Consider the following 12,587-nt stretch of genomic DNA (forward strand, 5'->3'; position numbering starts at 1 on the left):
GCCCGGGCGGTGTGTTTGGGATCATTGTCATGCTGAAAGACCCAGCCACGTTTCATCTTCAATGCCCTTGCTGATGGAAGGAGGATTTCACTCAAAATCTCACGATACATGGCCCCATTCATTCTTTCCTTTACACAGATTAGTCGTCCTGGTCCCTTTGCAGAAAAACAACCCCAAAGCATGATGTTTCCACCCCCATGCTTCACAGTAGGTATGGTGTTCTTTGGATGCAACTCAGCATTCTTTGTCCTCCAAACATGACGAGTTGAGTATTTACCAAAAGTTCTATTTTGGTTTCATCTGACCGTATGACATTCTCCCCAATCCTCTTCTGGATCATCCAAATGCACTTCAGACGGGCCTGGACATGTACTGGCTTAAGCAGGGGGACACGTCTTGCACTGCAGGATTTGAGTCCCTGGCGGCGTAGTGTGTTACTGATGGTATGCTTTGTTACTTTGGTCCCAGCTCTCTGCAGGTCATTCACTAGGTCCCCCCGTGTGGTTCTGGGATTTTTGCTCACCATTCTTGTGATCATTTTGACCCCACGGGGTGAGATCTTGCGTGGAGCCCCAGATCGAGGAAGATTATCAGTGGTCTTGTATGTCTTCCATTTCCTAATAATTGCTCCCACAGTTGATTTCTTCAAACCAAGCTGCTTACCTATTGCAGATGCAGTCTTCCCAGCCTGGTGCAGGTCTACAATTTTGTTTCTGGTGTCCTTTGACAGCTCTTTGGTCTTGGCCATAGTGGAGTTTGGAGTGTGACTGTTTGAGGTTGTGGACAGGTGTCTTTTATACTGATAACAAGTTCAAACAGGTGCCATTAATACAGGTAACGAGTGGAGGACAGAGGAGCCTCTTAAAGAAGAAGTTACAGGTCTGTGAGAGCCAGAAATCTTGCTTGTTTGTAGGTGACCAAATACTTATTTTCCACCATAATTTGCAAATAAATTCATTAAAAATCCTACAATGGGATTTTCTGGAATTTTTTCTCTCAATTTGTCTGTCATAGTTGACGTGTACCTATGATGAAAATTACAGGCCTCTCTCATCTTTTTAAGTGGGAGAACTTGCACAATTGGTGGCCGACTAAATACTTTTTTTCCCCACTGTACAGGCTAGCCAGAAGGCTCAAATGGTAGCTAAGAGGCCATGTAATGTCAATAGAAAAGAGGCTAGCTAGCTAGCATCAGCTTTGTAGCAGTTAGGCCTATGCCAGGGATGGGCAACTTTGATGGGGGTGAGGGCCACAAAAAAACGGAACTCATCATGAGGGGCCACAGTGGCTCGTGGGTCTGCGTACCCACATCCATACAATTTCCTGCAATTCTACACATTTTGCCATAGGGTAGAGGCAAATGTTTGCAGTTTTTAATATGATGACTGATGATCAATGTGCTCCACCCCAGTCGGTAATTCGACAATGCTTACGACAAATTTAGATAGCTGGCCGCTTGACTAATTTACCAATCTAATTTTTTTTGGCTGACATGGGCTAATTGAGTGAATGCTGATGCACAACTACATTTCGAAATTGCATCTTGTGTATTATATTATTCTAACTCTCAACAGTAAATTGAGACCACGACTGAGTTACAAAAAATATATATATATGTATATATTTTTTAATAATTTGCCCATCCTTAGCCTATGCTATGTGGAAACACTTGTTTTAATCCATCTCGCTCCATCTTCTCCCACTGCCAGCCACTGGGCTTCCTCTCACTACCATATTTGGTGGTGAGTGGAAATGCCAACCAGATGCTTCAGATTTATACATCTGAAGCTGGAGACACTTATCTCCCTCACTATCTTTAAGCATCAGTTGTCAGAGCAGCTTACCGATCACTGCACCTGTACACAGCCCATCTGTAATTAGGCCACCCAACTACCTCATCCCCATATTGTTATTTACATTGTTATTTATTTTGCTCATTTGCACCCCAGTATCTCTATTTGTTCATCATCTTCTGCACATTTATTACTCCATTGTTAATACTAAATTATAATTGTAATTATTTTGCACTATTGCCTATTTATTGCCTTACCTCCATAACTTACTACATTTGCACACACTGTATATAGATTTTCTATTGTGTTATTGACTGTACATTTTGTTTATTCCATATGTAACTATGTTGTTGTTTTTTCCGCACTGCTTTGCTTTATCTTGGCCAGGTTACAGTTGTAAATGAGAACTTGTTCTCAACTGGCTTACAGTGAGGGAAAAAAGTATTTGATCCCCTGCTGATTTTGTACGTTTGCCCACTGACAAAGAAATTATCAGTCTATAATTTTAATGGTAGGTTTATTTGAACAGTGAGAGACAGAATAACAACAAATAAATCCAGAAAAACGCATGTCAAAAATGTTATAAATTGATTTACATTTTAATGAGGGAAATAAGTATTTGACCCCCTCTCAATCAGAAAGATTTCTGGCTCCCAGGTGTCTTTTATACAGGTAACGAGCTGAGATTAGGAGCACACTCTTAAGGGAGTGCTCCTAATCTCAGCTTGTTACCTGTATAAAAGACACCTGTCCACAGAAGCAATCAATCAATCAGATTCCAAACTCTCCACCATGGCCAAGACCAAAGAGCTCTCCAAGGATGTCAGGGACAAGATTGTAGACCTACACAAGGCTGGAATGGGCTACAAGACCATCGCCAAGCAGCTTGGTGAGAAGGTGACAACAGTTGGTGCGATTATTCGCAAATGGAAGAAACACAAAATAACTGTCAATCTCCCTCGGCCTGGGGCTCCATGCAAGATCTCACCTCGTGGAGTTGCAATGATCATGAGAACGGTGAGGAATCAGCCCAGAACTACACGGGAGGATCTTGTCAATGATCTCAAGGCAGCTGGGACCATAGTCACCAAGAAAACAATTGGTAACACACTATCCCGTGAAGGACTGAAATCCTGCAGCGCCCGCAAGGTCCCCCTGCTCAAGAAAGCACATATACATGCCCGTCTGAAGTTTGCCAATGAACATCTGAATGATTCAGAGGAGAACTGGGTGAAAGTGTTGTGGTCAGATGAGACCAAAATGGAGCTCTTTGGCATCAACTCAACACGCCGTGTTTGGAGGAGGAGGAATGCTGCCTATGACCCCAAGAACACCATCCCCATCGTCAAACATGGAGGTGGAAACATTATGCTTTGGGGGTATTTTTCTGCTAAGGGGACAGGACAACTTCACCGCATCAAAAGGACGATGGACGGGACCATGTACCATCAAATCTTGGGTGAGAACCTCCTTCCCTCAGCCAGGGCATTGAAAATGGGTCGTGGATGGGTATTCCAGCATGACACTGACCCAAAACACACGGCCAAGGCAACAAAGGAGTGGCTCAAGAAGAAGCACATTAAGGTCCTGGAGTGGCCTAGCCAGTCTCCAGACCTTAATCCCATAGAAAGTCTGTGGAGGGAGCTGAAGGTTCGAGTTGCCAAACGTCAGCCTCGAAACCTTAATGACTTGGAGAAAATCTGCAAAGAGGATTGGGGACAAAATCCCTCCTGAGATGTGTGCAAACCTGGTGGCCAACTACAAGAAATGTCTGACCTCTGTGATTGCCAACAAGGGTTTTGCCACCAAGTGCTAAGTCATGTTTTGCAGAGGGGTCAAATACTTATTTCCCTCATTAAAATGCAAATCAATTTATAACATTTTTGACGTGCGTTTTTCTGGTTTTTTTTGTTTTTATTCTGTCTCTCACTGTTCAAATAAACCTACCATTAAAATTATAGACTGATCATTTCTTTGTCAGTGGGCAAACGTACAAAATCAGCAGGGGATCAAATACTTTTTTACCTCACTGTACCTGGTAAAAAAAAAAAAAAAAAAATGTGTATACATCCAGTGAAACATCTGGCTCATTGTTCTATCTGTGGTGAAAGCTCGTTCCAGAATGACACCTCAACTGATTGGTCAGAAGAAAAAGCCCTGTCCACTAGAGCTCCTGTTTTTCTCTGCTGCTTGCTTGCAGATTTTTTTTTGCTTAAACTACAAAACTTGGGCAGAGGTCAGTCGCTAAATTAGCGCACAGATTCGACATCGGCAAATATAGTTTTGATTCACAGAAGAAGATTCACCAGTCACAAGTTTAGTAAATTAATTGCATTCATTCTTACATTTAATTGCATGCTTGCAAATCTTAATTTATTCACAAAATAAGTTATATGTTGCAAATATTTTTTGCAAATACAAAACTGATTATGCAACTCATATTTGACATGTGCAAATCATACTTTACATGCTTGTACACTTATGTCACTATTTTACCTCCATAGTTAATGTTATGCATTATGTCATGTTTTATGTTTGTGTGGACCCCAGGAAGAGTAGCTCGGGGATTCTCATGAAACCAACTGAAACCATGTCTGTGATGAATTCAGCTATACAGACTAATTTACTCACTATGCTTTGTTTCTGTTTCTTTAACTTGTTTTGGGCTTAAATCTTTTTCAGGTGTTTTTTAAATGAAATGCTTACTCAAAATCTCATTACCGTAATGCGTCCAAGTCCATTTTTTAGGACTTTACATGCATTTAATTTATAAAATTAATTAATAAAAAACGTTTAATTAAAACCAATTAAATATTGTTTAAAGCTAGTCTTTTCTCTTTTATTATGTTTACATTTAATAATTGTCCTCGTACACCCCATTTACCCATTTTAGATTGTCATTACCGTAACTGTAATACTTGATGTTTGAGCAAAAACATTGATAAAACTATTTACAGTATAATAGAGCATGAATTGATGTAATTTTTTTTGCTGAGTCATAATGGCTTCTGCTTGTGTTAGCTAAAGGGCTTCTCATTACCGTAATGACCAATTCTCATTACCATGCCATATGGTTGTTTGTTACGGTAAATAGAAGTTCAGTTACGGTAATGATAAAAACTGTTTCTGATGCATGTTCAATGTAACTGGGCTCCCGAGTGGCGCAGCGGTCTAAGGCACTGCATCTCAGTGCTCGAGGCGTCACTACAGACCCCCTGGTTTGATTCCAGGCTGTATCACAACCGGCCGTGATTGGGAGTCCCGTAGTGCGGTGCACAATTGGCCCAGCGTCGTCCGGGTTTGGCCGGTGTAGGCCGTCATTGTAAATAAGAATTTGTTCTTTACTGACTTGCCTAGTTAAATAAAGGTTAAATAAAATAAAAAAATAACTCCATCGCACTATGTGCGCAACAGATACACCGCTAACCAAACAGTGCAAGGTGCATGCACACTTGAATTAAAGGGTAACTACACTCAAAAATGGTCTCCTACTGTGGTTTAAGCCTAGTTAACATCCAATTTTCTTGTTTTTCTATTAGAAAAACCCCCCACCTCCACAAAACACGCAATCAGGGGTCTCTTCACAGTCCCCACGTCCAGAACAGAGGCTGGGAGGCACACAGTACTGTATTGAGCAATGACTACATGGAGTTCTCTTCAACCTCCGGTAATTCAGGCAAGCAATAAAATATATATATATATTTTTTAACAGATAAAACACCTCAAGTAACAATGCAGACACACACACACATTCTTAGTATTATTAATTTCTGTATTTTTCTTTTTCTCTTCTTGTTATTACTTTTTTAAATAGTTGTATTGTTCTTTAGTGTTCTTAGTTAAAATGTTTGTTGCTGTTCCTATCCATTAGTGTTCTGTATTTTGTCATGATTTATACATTTGCATGGACCCCAGGAAGAATAGCTGCTGCTTCTTTAACAGCTAATGGTGTTCCCAACAAAATAATTAAAAATATACAAAACATTTAAGGTTCAGGAAGTATTCATTTCCCTTGACTTATTCCACATTTTGTTGTGTTACAGCCTGAATTGAAAATGTATTAAATGGATTACTCTCTCACCCATCTACACACAATACCCTATAATGACAAAGTGAAAACATGTTTTAAGACATTTTTGCTAATTTATTGTAAATTAAATACAGAAATATGTAATTTACATAAGTATTCACATCCCTGAGTCAATTCTTTGAAGAAGCACATTTGGCAGCGATTACAGCTGTGAGTCTTTCTGGGTAAGCCTCTAAGAGCTTTCCACACCTGGATTGTGCAACATTTGCCCATTATTATTTTCAAAATTCTTCAAGCTCTGTCAAATTGGTTGTTGATAATTGCTTTAACACTTGCTGACAGTCACATTGGGTACACATACTGCTGTAATGATATGCTATGCCTAACGTAACTTATTTGAAAAGACATTACTTTATTACATTGCTCAACATTTTGCATTATGGGGCCTAAAAGCACGGAAATAGTGTCAACAGCTTGTATACTTCGTATTTTGGCGAATGTAGTACGACATCCGGGAACTTTTGGCATACTAACTATATCCATACTATGATCAATTAGCATAATACATACTCAATTTACGTCACAAATAGTACGGTTAGTATGAGTATTCGAACACAGCTAATGTTTAAAGCTCACTATGGATCTACAAACAGGTTAGCCTCTATAAAGTCTTTGGATATACATTTATTTGCAGTGTGATTATAGTTTGTTCTGTGTTATTTCTTTGTCTTTTCCAAAAGTAATGGAATGGTGAATGAATGTAGCTACATACAGTGTGATGTGTGTTCTGTGTTATTCCTTTCTTTATCCAATACTAACTGAATGGTGAATGAATGTATTTACAGTGTGATTATTGTTTGTTCTGTTAGTCTGATGTCTTTGTCTTTTCAAATACCAACTGAATGGTGACTTAATATATTTACAGTGAATCAATCAATCAATACATTTAGATTATTGTGACTTCTGTGTAATTCTTTAGTCTTTTCCGATAGTAACTGAATGGTGAATGAATGTTTATTTTTATTTATTTTACCTTTATTTAACTAGGCAAGTCAGTTAAGAACAAATTCTTATTTACAATGACGGCCTACACCGGCCAAACCTGGACGACGCTGGGCCAATTGTGCGCCGCCCTACAGGTCTCCCAATCACGGTTGTGATACAGCCTGGAATCGAACCAGGGGGTCTGTAGTGACGCCTCAAGCACTGAGATGCAGTGCCTTAGACTGCTGCGCCACTTACAATCAATCAATAAAGTACACTATGTATACACAAAAGTATGTGGACACCCCTTCAAATTAGTGGATTTGGCTATTTCAGCCACACCCGTTGTTGACAGGTGTATAAAATTGAGCACACAGCCATGCAATCTACATAGACAAACCTTGTCAGTAGAATGGCCTTACTGAAGAGCTCAGTGACTTTCAATGTGGCACCGTCATAGGATGCCACCTTTCCAACAAGTGGTAGGCCACACAAGCTCACAGTGCTTAAGCGCGTAAAAAGCATCTGTCCTCGGTTGCAACACTCACTACCGAGTTCCAAACTGCCTCTGGAAGCAACGTCAGCACAAGAACTGTTCATCGGGACCTTCATGAAATGGGTTTCCATGGCCGAGCAGCCGCACACAAGCCTAAGATCACCATGCGCAATGCCGAGCGTCGGCTGGAGTGGTGTAAAGCCATTGGACTCTGGAGCAGTGGAAACGCGGTCTCTGTAGTGATTAATCACTCTTCACCATCTGGCAGTCCAACGGACGAATCTGGGTTTGGTGGATGCCAGGAGAACGCTACCTGCCCGAATGCATAGTGCCAACTGTAAAGTTTGGTGGAGGAGGAATAATGGTCTGGGGCTGTTTTTCATGGTTCAGGCTAGGTCCCTTAGTTCCAGTGAAGGGAAATCAAAACGCTACAGCATACAATGACATTCTAGACGATTCTGTGATTACAACTTTGTAGCAACAGTTTGGGGAAGTTCCTTTTTCAGCATGACAATGCCCCTGTGCACAAAGTGAGGTCCATACAGAAATGGTTTGTTGAGATCGGTGTGGAAGAACTTGACTGGCCTGCACAGAGCCCTGATCTCAACCCCATTGAACACCTTTGGGATGAATTGGATCGCCGACTGCGAGCCAGGCCTAATCGCCCAACATCATTGCCCGACCTCACTAATGCTCGTGGCTGAATGGAAGCAAGTCCCCGCAGCAGTGTTCTAACAGCTAGTGGAAAGCCTTCCCAGAAGAGTGGAGGATGTTATAGCAGCAAAAGGGGGACCAACTCCATATTCATGACCATGATTTTGGAATGGGATGTTCGACGAGCAGGTGTCCACATACTTTTGGTCATGTAGTGTATTATTGCGTGTTCTGTGTTATTCCTTAATCTTATACTAACTGAATGGTGAATGTCTGGTGTCATTTTGTCTTCTTTTTGTATGTGAGAATAGAAGTTGTTTCATAGGGGAAGGGAAATGTTTATTTTCCATTCTGTATATTTGAACAAAATTCAACTCCAGTTTAAGAACTGGGATAAGCTACAAATATCATTGTGGGGTAGGCCACATGTTATGAAGATGGTTAAAGCTCCTAAACTGAATTACGTCATCAGCATGTTTCCACTGTCCATACCTGCCTACACCTTTAACACCATAGACAAAATGATTACTCAGTTTATTTGGACTATTAAAAAGGGCAAGGATTAACCTAGCTAGATTACAGGCAAAGACTTAGAAGGGAGGATTAAAGCTCCCTAACATGTAATTATATCAAGAAGCCTTTATAACTGCCAAAATAGGCTCTCTCTTTATTGAGAACTTTAATAGGCCAATTTGGGTTTACACTGAAGAAGAACTTAATGCCCCATTTGGAGCATCATAGTATCTAAGTCAACACTTAAATGTGGGACTGCAGAATCCCATAATGTCCCATACTAAGAAATATGGTGTCAGATAAATAAGAGCGACATCTTCACCTTTCCTAACAAGCTCTGCATCGTTATGGAACAACCATAAATACAAATTAGGAGGACATGTGGTTGTCTAGAAAGAGTGGTATAGGTTTTGTTTTAGCCTCAACACTAATACATTTTACTTTTGCTTTTAGCGTCAACTTGAGTGTGGCTGTGGAAGACTGGTCCCTTGATGATGTCTGCAAGTGGCTGAGTACCAATGATCTCCATGATTCCATCTCATCATTCCAAGGTTCACAATCTGTCTGAAGAATGCCAACTCTATTCAATTGTCCACGTTGCAACAAACATTCGCTGTGTACAGACTACTCACACATATTGGCCTCTATCACCAGCATGAACCACATTTCCTAATTACCTGTGGACTTAATGGGTGTGGGAAAACAAATGGATGTTTCAGCGCCTACCGGTCACACATTTACTGAAACCACAGAGAGCTTTTAAGCTCCAACTTAGATGACAATTGCCCTCATGATGAATATGAGACTGGGACTGATCCCATTGAAGATGACGTGAGCGATGTATAGAGTCTGCCAGAGGCTGAATATGTTCAAGCCACAGAGATCAATACTGAGCAGCTAATTGAAGGTCTCAAAAATAATATGTCTTTTTATTTTGAAAATTAGGGAAGATCACTGAATCCCAGCTACGGTACAGAATAGCATTGTTGAGGACCTCAGAACCATTTTTGATGCATTTATGACACACTAGTGATGCCCTCAGGTTTTACCTTATAAATAAGCTAATCAATGTGGATGAAGATGGGACTTGCTTAACAACTCTGCAGTATTTGAGGAATGCATTATTGGCATAAGCTCTGAGTGGATGCTGGAGCATTACTGTGTGAAAGAATTTGGCATGGTCAGGCCAATTGAAGTACCCCTGAGCAACTAAGGAGGTTATAAAACAAGCTAATTTCAATACATCCCATTGGTCAGCATACTGCAAAAAATGGCAAGTAATGAAGAGGTCTGGGCCACCTTTAATCTAGACCAAAAGCCACATAATGATGAAATTCTGGAAGACTTTACTGACGGTGAATTGTTCAAATCAAATCCCAACCTAACAAAGCAGAGCCTCCGTCTGCAGTTCTATGTAGATTAATTTGAAGTGTCAATCCACTGGGCTCTAGAAAAGGCAAGCACAAATTGACCACAGTGTACTTTACTGTAGATTAGGAAATTTTGACCACAAGGATACTTCCCAACTTCAAAATATATACCTCTCCACACTGGTTAATCAACGCCTCATTCAAAAACAAGTCACCACTTACGAAGAAGTATTCAAGCCTTTGATATGTGACATCCAGGAATTGGAAACACAGGGTGTGAAGTTATCACGCAATGGTGAAAACAAAACCTTCTGAGGCACAATCACAACAATCTCAGCAGATAACCTCTCTGCATATGCAGTTGCAGGGTTGAGCAAAAACTTTTCCTCTGGTCGCATTTGTCGCTTCTGCTTGGCTACCAATGGGAATGTTTGCTCAAAAATCACTGAAGAGGAATTCAACATGCGTGACCCAGACAACTACAAGTACCATCTGCAGGCTGTGGAAGAAAAACCAGACAATGCATTGATGTATGGTATCAAAAAAGACTGTTGCTTCTCTGCTGAATCATGTGCCATCTCCAATTACCTATCTGTTTCCACCAGACGTCATGCATGACATTCATGAGGGCATCATACCCACAATGCTCAGACTAGTGCTGCAACAACTGGTTCAAGAGAGGCATATTACTCTTGGCCAGATCAACTATGAGATTGAGAACTTGTCTTATGACAAATGAGATGTGTCTTCTAAACCTGTGCCACTATCTGAGAGAGTCCTAAGGAAGAATGGCCATCTATCCGGAAGTGCATCGGAAAAATGAACACTTCTGTTTACTCCCCCAAATGATTGGTAGTCAAATACAACATGGCAGTGCTTGGGATCTGTACCTCCTGCTTCGAGAGATATCCGACATCTCAAATCAAATCAAATTGTATTTGTCACATGCGCCGAATACAACAGGTGTAGTAGACCTTACCGTGAAATGCTTACTTATAAGCCCTTAACCAACAATGCAGTTGAAGAAATAGTTAAGAAAATATTTACTAAATAAACTAAAGTAAAAAATGAAATCAAAAGTAACACAATAAAATAACATTAACAAGGCTATATACAGGGGGTACCAGTACCGAGTCAATGTGCAGGGGTACAGGTTAGTCGAGGTAATTTGTACATGTAGGTAGGGGTAAAGTGACTATGCATAGATAATAAACAGAGTAGCATTAGTGTAAAAACAAAGGGGGGGGCCCAGTTTTAAAAAGATCCTGGATCCCATATCTGGCCCCAGTTTTAAGAAGATCCTGGATCCCATATCTGGCAGAAAAAAAAAGAAAATCACAGAATTTCAAGCTCTCTTCCAAGAGCTGTTTCCAAGGAAGACAATCCCAAAGATGCACTACCTCGTCCCCTAGCCTGCTACTTGCCTATGGACCTTTGATACACCAGTCCACCATGCGATTTGAAGCAAAACACCAATATTTCAAGTGGCTCTCAGCAGTTGTGGGAAACTTCAAAAATATAACGAAGACCCTGGCAAAAAGACATCAGCTCAGACAATGCTGGGAGCAAACCAACAACAACACACTGTGCGGACACAAGAGACGTTCCACTGCATGCACTTCCAAACTCTGCCTGTGCAGTTTTAAGTACCAGATTCGGAGAAGCCATCAGAGCAAAATGTGTCACCAAGACAAAGTCCATTGCAGTGAACAACGTGCAATACAACGGTGGTAGGCCTGAAGACCAACAACGATGAGACAGCCTATAGGAAGGAGGTCAGAGACCTGGCAGTGTGGTGCCAAGACAACAACCTCTCCCTCAACGTGATGAAAACAAAGGAGATGATTGTGGACTACAGGAAAAGGAGGGCCGAGCACACCCCCATTCACATCGATGGGGCTGTAGTGGAGCAGGTCGGGAGCTTCAAGTTCCTTGGGGTCCACATCACCAACAAACTATCATGGTCCAAACACACCAAGACAGTCGTGAAGAGGGCACGACAATGCCTATTCCCCCTCAGGAGACTGAAAAGATTTTGCATGGGTCCTCAGATCCTCAAAAAGTTATACAGCTGCACCATTGAGGGCATCCTGACTGGTTGCATCACCGCCTGGTATGGCAACTGCTCGGCATCCGACTGCAAGGCGCTACAGAGGGTAGTGCGTATGGCCCAGTACATCACTGGGGCCAAGCTTCCTGCCATACCAGGCGGTGTCAGAGGAAGGCCCTAAAAATTGTCAAGGACTCCAGCCACCCTAGTCATAGACTGTTCTCTCTGCTACCGCACGGCAAGCGGTACCGGAGCGCCAAGTCTAGGTCCAAAAGGCTCCTTAACAGCTTCTACCCCCAAGCCATAAGACTGCTGAACAGTTAATCAAATATTATTTTCAAATCTGAGAATAAATAAAGCCTAATATATTGATAAAAATCACCTTGTCCGAGAGAGATTTACATGGTTATCAAAACGTCACGCCAGGGTAAGCCTACATGAAACACAGCCCTTATTTTAAGTGTTTCTAAAATTGCATGTACTTTCAGAATTGTTTGGCCAGCTACTCATAGGTAGCATGCGAGATCCCTTTACTAGGCTAATAAATAAACCATTTTATTTTCATTATTTCATGAACCTATATGTTATTTCAAGTTATCCCTTTGGATCAGAGTTGTTGAACGGGAGTGAGGAGTGTTTTGATTAAAGGTAATAAATATGATAAAAATCCTGCTTTCAACCGGCATGATACTGTCAT

Source organism: Coregonus clupeaformis, chromosome 15 (assembly GCF_020615455.1).
Source record: "Coregonus clupeaformis isolate EN_2021a chromosome 15, ASM2061545v1, whole genome shotgun sequence".
Classification (NCBI taxonomy): Eukaryota; Metazoa; Chordata; class Actinopteri; order Salmoniformes; family Salmonidae; genus Coregonus; species Coregonus clupeaformis.